General features: G+C 38.5%; 1 pseudogene; it reads right to left on the bottom strand.

Annotated features, from left to right (window-relative positions):
* Positions 1–2,415: 2,415 nt before the first annotated feature.
* On the bottom strand, positions 2,416–3,550 carry LOC141248519 (uncharacterized; annotated as a pseudogene).
* Between the last annotated feature and the right edge of the window lie 4,179 nt (positions 3,551–7,729).

Here is a 7,729-nt window from a genome sequence, read left to right as displayed (position 1 = left end):
GACGGATGCTAAAACAAGTTAACTACACTTTTATTACTCTAATTCCCAAATGTGACAATCCGTCTAGTACAAACCATTACCGCCCAATAAGTCTGTGCTCAACTAAAACTATCTCTAAAATTCTCACTAACAGACTTAAACCGATCCTACAAAAACCTTATACACCCTTTGCAAGGTGCTTTTGTCACAGATAAAGCTATTCAAGATAACATCCTAATTGCACATGAAGTTTTCCATTCTTTCAAAGCAACAGAAGGAATGGAAGGTTGGCTGGCGCTAAAACTGGATATGGAGAAGGCTCTTCCTCTTATCAGATTAAATTACGCTTTGTCCCATCTAAATTAGGTCCATTGGAGGTAAAAGACCCAATTTTAGTTTTTAACTAAATATTAAAATTAATTGATGTCAGTATTAATTGCAGAGACATAAGTTCACAACACAAACCCTTTAAAGAAAAGTTCACACCACAAACTAGCTAATACAAATTATATGCGTACACATGTTTTAAGAGATTTGAGCATTTCATACGATAATTCAAGCTTTCGTCGATTTTTAGTCTGCGAATTAAAGACGTCACAATCATATTCTTGGGTTCGAAACATTATATTAACATCATATATTGCGATGCTTTTATTATTAGAATTAAAAAGAGAGATTTGTCTCGACTTTACATCAATTCGTTCAAATATTATTTCCTTATCAGTTTCGTCATATATTATATCCCGCATGCTAAGGAAATTAGATTCGTACAATTTCATATCAATCTGGTTATCGTTTCTCCTTAACTTCTCTTTTCATTCTCTTACAATACAATGAATCCACTATGATCACATAGCAGTTAGTGTTTTTAATCATTACTCATGTGGTCTTGTTTAACTCTACCAAAGCATTACTTTATCTGATATTATTACTATTCTTCCTTACAATTGATTGAACTTTAATGAAAAAGACGGTACATTCTTGACCTTTTGAGTTCTATAGTATGACATTTTCTGTGTAAAAACACTAATATATAGGACAATACATTAATCTGCTGGAAAATTACATTAACATCATATAGTTAATGTAATATTCTATTTAAATTAAGTTCATTTTCCCACTATCAGTACCTGCCATTTTCGCACTCCCTCTACCTACAACTGTAAGTTCTATTTCTTTTTTTTTTCCTTTTTGATACAAGGCTAACAGTTGGATCCATCAGAGTCGTTCCTGATCGGATCCCACATCATCTCTTCCGACAATGCTCCTAAAAATTGAGATAAAAGGATGGGTCGCGGAAGAAGCTGCACCGACATCCGACCACACCCCCCGACATAACCATCAGGTAATACCGTGGAAAGGCCCCGGTTTTCGGAAATATCCCCAGAGGATTTGATAGCGTTGATGTCATACTCCATTGTCGAATGTTCTGCTATGAGATGCGTCAGCTGGTTCACTCCCTTTAGTTGTGCAACACCTTAACACCTGCAAAATTATCCATTAATGAACCCACTATGATTCTCTTTTTCCTGAGATTACAATACAATAAACCCACCATGATCACAATACAGTTAGTGTTTTTAAGCATTACTCGTGTCGTGTGTGGTCTTTTATAACTCTACCAAAATATTACTCTATCTGATATTATTACTATACTTCCTTACAATTAATTGAACTTCAATGTAAAACACGATACATTGTTGACCTTTTGAGTTTTATAGTGTTAGTGTTACATATTTAGTGTAAAAACAATCATAGATAGGATAATACATCAATCTTTTGGTTACGGGTGTCCATTTACTTTTCTAGACACGATTCCAATTGACTCTTTCCATGAAAGATCCAGATTTTGTGAGCTTTGGCTTCGTCCTCACGAGCACGTTAAGTTAGCATACTCACATGTACAAAATAAATTCCGCTTGAAGGAGCAATGAAAGTCTAAAGTTCGTTGCATGAAATACTTCAACATGGAAAAATGGGTAGAATTTAGTTTTTACAAGGCATTCGGCACAGTACTCCAATGGCACGTAGACAGAGCCTTAAATATCCTTCAACCACCTACTCTGAAGAAAAAAGAACTTAATTTAACCAAACATAAACAGATTCCACAATCCATAACCATGAAGTCACATTCATCAAGAGCTTATCTCCAAGCATCAAATCCAAAATTCCACATTCTAAAGTATCCCAAATTTCTAAATCAACTAAAAACCCCGACTACAACAAAAAAGATTCCGATACTAAATATTGAACCGAACCAAACCTCCCTCATTACTTTTCGACTGCAGGCATCTTCAGCTTATAGTTGCAGTATTTATTGTTCTTACCAAGCTCAGAAAGCTTCTTTGCCTCCTTGAATTTCAAAAGCAGCACTAGATCATCAACCACCCTCTGTAAAACGGTTGAATCAACGAAACACTTTTCTCTAGAGATGTTCTAGCACAGCCCAAATGCATAATCAACATCTCCCTTGTCACAAACAAATGGCAGTATAGTAGCATAACTCACTTTGTCTGCTTTGCATTTATTCCTCTTCAGTTCATCATACCACTTTTTGGCTCCTTCCAAATCTCCCACGTTGCAGTAGATCTTCATCAGTAGATTGAAAGTGAAAATGTCAGGATTCAACCCTTTCCCCTTCATCTCTTCAAGCAATTCAAGGGCTTGATCATCCTTTTTCTCAGATGTTAAACCAGCAAGCTTGGCATTGTAACTCCTGATGTCGTGTTTCACCCCAGATTTTTGCATCTTGTCCCAAATCTTCTCATCATCTGCAAACTTGTCTCCCTTGTAAAGCCCATTGAGAAGAGTATTGTAGGTGATAATGTCGCCATTACATCCTTTCTTCTCCATCTCATCAAGCACTGCAACAGCTTTATCCAGGGAACCCAACTCAACATAAGCCTTGATCACGGTATTATAAGACACAAGGTCATGCTCAACTCCAACTTATGCAGGCAACGTAGCAAACAGTTCCTCTACTTTAGCGTATTGCTTGGAGTTGATACAAGCAGACAAAACGACATTCACATGGAGGATAGTTCTCTTGGAATCCAATTTGGGCATTTCGTCGAACACCTTGACTGCGTCACTAAGTAGCCCAGAGCGGTCTTATAGCGAGATCAAGCGCACGCCAAATCCTTCTCTGGCCATGTTGTTGTACTTCTTATGGCCCTCGAGAACCTTCTTGACCAGCTTGAATCACCGTCGGCGGAGAGGCGCCGGACCACGTCCTCGTAGATGCCGGTCTTCCTACGGAACACCTCGTTCTCGGAGGCCATGAGAAACTTGTCGGTGAGCTTCTTGAGGTCGCGAGTGTTGTGGAGGTCATTGGAGAGGGACTTGATCCCTGTCAACTCAATCCAGCTCAGTGAATTGAGCAAGAAAGGAAGAAGATGAAGTCAGGAAGAGTTGTATGAGTACAGGACGAGAAGGTGAAAAACGGAACAAAACCACTCCTCTTTACTTAAACAAATGCAACTGACATACATGGACATGAATGGAGAAAGAAAAGTACTAAAGCTAAATCTGTCAATGCAAGAAGTACAGAATAGAATGATTCAACAAACATAACAGAATGTGAACTAAAAGGACACGTACTAAACAAGTGTACATAACAACCATAGCAGAATCTTGATCACAGCTAGCAAAAGACACATCATCACTCCCCCTCAAGCTTATGTGCTAGTGTACTGATTCACAACATTCAGCTTGATAAGTAATTTTTTACTTTGATCAAGACTTAGTATCTTAGTAAACATATATTTGCTGCCTGTTCCAAGGTGTTGACATACTTGGTCACAATTTCTTTCTTCATCACCTTGTCCCCCACTAAGTGACAGTCTGCTTCTATGTGTTTTGTCCTTTCATGGAGCACATGATTCCTTGCTATATTCAGTGTAACTTGATTATCACAATGCAGCACAACAGGCCCAGTCTTCTTAACTCTCAGATCAGTAAGAAGTCTTACAAGCCAGGTGATTTCACAGCAAGTAGATGCCATTTCTCTATACTCAGATTCAGCTGTAGACATTGCCCCGAATGACTGTTTCTTAGCATGCCATGATATCAATTACTTACCCAACAAAATACAAAATCCGGTGATGGATTTTCTAGTCATAGGACATGACTGCCAATCTGCATCACAGAATGCATATAGTCTGAGCTCTGAATCATTAGATAATAGCAACCCTTGACCAGGAGCATTCTTTAGATATCTCAACAAGTGTTTTGCAGCCTTCCAGTGTTCCACACAAGGAGACTGCATAAATTGGGATAACACTTGTACTGAATATGTGATATCTGGTCTAGTAATTGTTATATAGATCAATTTACCAATTACCTTCATGAATTGATATGAATTCCTCATTGGCTCCCCCTCACTGGATAGCTTCTCATTGCAATCCAAGGGAGTTTGCAAAGGCTTTGATGAAATCAATCCAACTTCCTCAATTAGCTCTAGAGTGTACTTCCTTTGATTCAAAATGAAGCCTACACTTGATCTGTCAACTTCAAGTCCCAGAAAGTACTTTATTTCCCCTAGATCTTTCATTTGAAAATGCTTTCTCATATTCTCCTTGAGCTTGTCTATCTCAGCAGTAATTATCATATCGTCAATATATACTAGAACAGTTGTGAATGTTTCTCCATTTTCCTTGGTAAATAAGGAGTATTTAGATAGAGATTGAACAAACCCTCCTTTTACTACGACCTGACTGAACTTGGCAAACCACTATCTTGGTGCTTGCTTTAAACAATACAGAGACTTCTTATGTTTACACACAAAGGATGCACTATTAGTCTCATCAATCAATGTCTCCCCCTGAGAACAAGAGTGCCCTTTGGAGATAGCTAGACTCTGAAGATAAGCATAGGTTGGGGGTAAGGACATGAATACCTCTTCATCCAGATCTCCATGTAAGAAGGCATTAGTTACATCCATTTGATAGACAGGCCAATCATGTATAGATGCAACAGATAGTAATGTTCTTACAGTTATCATGCGTGCCACTGGAGCAAAAGTTTCAGAGAAGTCAATGCCTTCAAGTTGAGATAAACCCCTTGCAACCAAGCGTGCCTTGTATCTGTCTAGTGTACCATTAGCTCAAAACTTAAGATTGAAAAGCCATTTGCAGGACACCACAGATTTATTTGGAGGCAAACGAACCAGAGACCAAGTATTGTTTCTCTCCAGAGCTGCAAGTTCAACAATCATAGCTTCACACCATTCAGAATGCTTGAGAGCATCAGCTACAGATGCACGCTCCCAGTATTGAGCACCAGTAGTTACAAGTGTCTGGTAAGCGTTAGAGCATAAGGACTGCACACGTATGAGGTTAAGATGATGACGAGAAACATTTACCTTGGAGTCATTGAATGTAGCATGAGAGGATGGTCTGATAGCCTGATGAACATAATCCTGAAGCCATGGAGGAATTTTAATTGTTCTTTGAGGTCTACTAGTCTTTTGTGGGGCTGGAGGAGGGGAGGTGGATGTAGATGAAGGAGTGGAATCACTATATCATGTGAAATGGGAGTAGGAGAGTAGTCTGCAAGAGAGTTAGAGTTGTTGTGAGTTGTGTCTGTCCAAAATTTCATTAATGAAAGAGAAATCATGACACCAGGAATAATCAGGTGGAGATTAAGGAGGAGATGAAGGAGGAGATGAAAGGCCATATGGAAACACATGTTCATGAAACGTAATGTCATATGTTATATGATACTGAGTGTGTAATCCATTAGACCTTATACCCTTTCTTCCCAAAGGGATATCCCAAGAACACATCAGGTTCAGCTCTAGGTTTAAACTTGGTAAGATGAGGTTGAGCTTTGGTGGAAATAAAACAAATGTAACCAAAGACTTTGAGAGTGTCATAATCAGGATAACAGTTATGAATTACTTCATATGGGGATTTATGTTGAATAAGTGGGTCAGGTAGTCTGTTTATGATATGAGTTGCAGCTAGTATAGTATCCCCCCAAAATGAATAGGTACATGAGAGTGAATCATGAAAGATCTAGCCACCTCAAGAATATACCTATGTTTTCTTTCAACTCTCCCATTCTGTTGAGGTGTGTAAGAACATGAACTTTGATGTATGATTCCTTGAGAGGTAAGAAAAGTAGACACTGATGCATTAAAGAATTCAGTGCCTTGATCACTCCTCATAATTTTGACCTTGGCTGAGAATTGTGTTTGCACTAGAATAATGAATTCCCTGACTCTGTCACTCACCTCACTTTTGTGTTTGAGAAGAAAAGCCCACACACCCCTACTATGGTCATCCATAATGGTAAGAAAGAATCTGAAACCCTCTAAGGTGGCTTCATCATAGGGCCCCCAAACATTAAGATGTAAAAGGCCAAAGAGATCAAAGTTTTGAGACATGTTGGGAGTGTAAGAATTTCTAGTTTGCTTTGAAAGAGGACAAACTGAGCATATGTGTGAATCAGAGGAAGAAAGTGACTCTTTTATTTCCTTTATATGCAACAACTTTACAATTTCAGCATGTCCAAGTCTAAGGTGCTATTTATCAATAAGAGACACTTTGTCATTACAAGGTTGAGGTAAAAACAAAGGTAAAGATTGTCTGACAATGAAGGAGTGGGGTGTAGATTTTGTTTTGGCTAACACAGCTTCAAGATACATGTAGAACAGACCATCCAGATACTCACCACATGCTATCATCTTCATCCTTGCTTGGTCCTGAATATAACACGTATCAAAAGTCATATGCACATCAGAAGTCTTTTCCCTTAATATTTTTGTAAGAGATAATAAGTTGAACTGAACACTTGGAATATAGAGCACATTATAAAGCACTATATCACCAAACTTGATAGTGCCAGTGTGAGTAATTGGTCTTGTACTACCATCCGGGAGATGAATAACTGGATTATTAGGAGTAGGAGTAGGATTCACAAGAAGATCAAAGATATATGTCATGTGATCTGTGGCTCCAGAATCCATAATCCATAGTTTGGACTTTTTATGACATACACTGAGACAAATAGTACCTGTTAGATGCATAGGTGCAGTGTTTGTACCAGGCTGTTGAGACTGATTCAAATACGTCATGAATTTGTTGATGAGTTGCTGGTGTTCAGGAATAACCTGATTCACATATTTCCCCAGTGCTATATCCTGAAGCATAGGATTCTGTTGCAAATTGTGACTAGTGAAGGAATCTTGAGCATTGACAGCATTAGCTCGAGATTTATTGGAGAAATTTCCTTTCTGAGAAGATGAATCCCCGTTCTTGTTGCCTTTCTGAGGCTTATTCTTGCTTTTATAGTGCCAAGAGGGATAGCCTACGAGTTCCCAACACTATCAACCTTATTCTTTCCAGCACAGTGACTACACAACTCTCGTGATTCAGTATTACCACATGCCTTGTTAGAAGAAGCGACATCATTGTTAGAGACATGTAAAGAAGTTTTAATAAACTCAGAATGAGCATTACTGAAAGCCTTTTTGTTTAAGTCTTCATGTAATAGCAGAGAGTGAGCTGCACTTGAAGAAGGTGTAGGAGACATCATAAGGAATTGTTCCTAGCACTATCATAGACATCATTTAACTCCATGAGAAACTTGAGAAGTTTATCTTCCTAAGCAGCCATATTATTCTGAGATCCAAGATTACACGTGCATTTTCCACAGCTACAAGCAATAGTAGGTGATAACACAGCTAAACGTTGCCAGAGACTCTTGAGCTTAGTGAAATACTCATTGAGAGAGATTTTACCTTGCC

Source organism: Phyllobates terribilis, unplaced genomic scaffold, assembly GCF_046119375.1.
Source record: "Phyllobates terribilis strain yellow unplaced genomic scaffold, ASM4611937v1 Scaffold_3733__1_contigs__length_71271, whole genome shotgun sequence".
NCBI lineage: Eukaryota > Metazoa > Chordata > Amphibia > Anura > Dendrobatidae > Phyllobates > Phyllobates terribilis.
The sequence above is the reverse complement of the archived record's forward strand: the minus strand, read 5'-3'. Positions and strand labels throughout refer to the sequence as shown.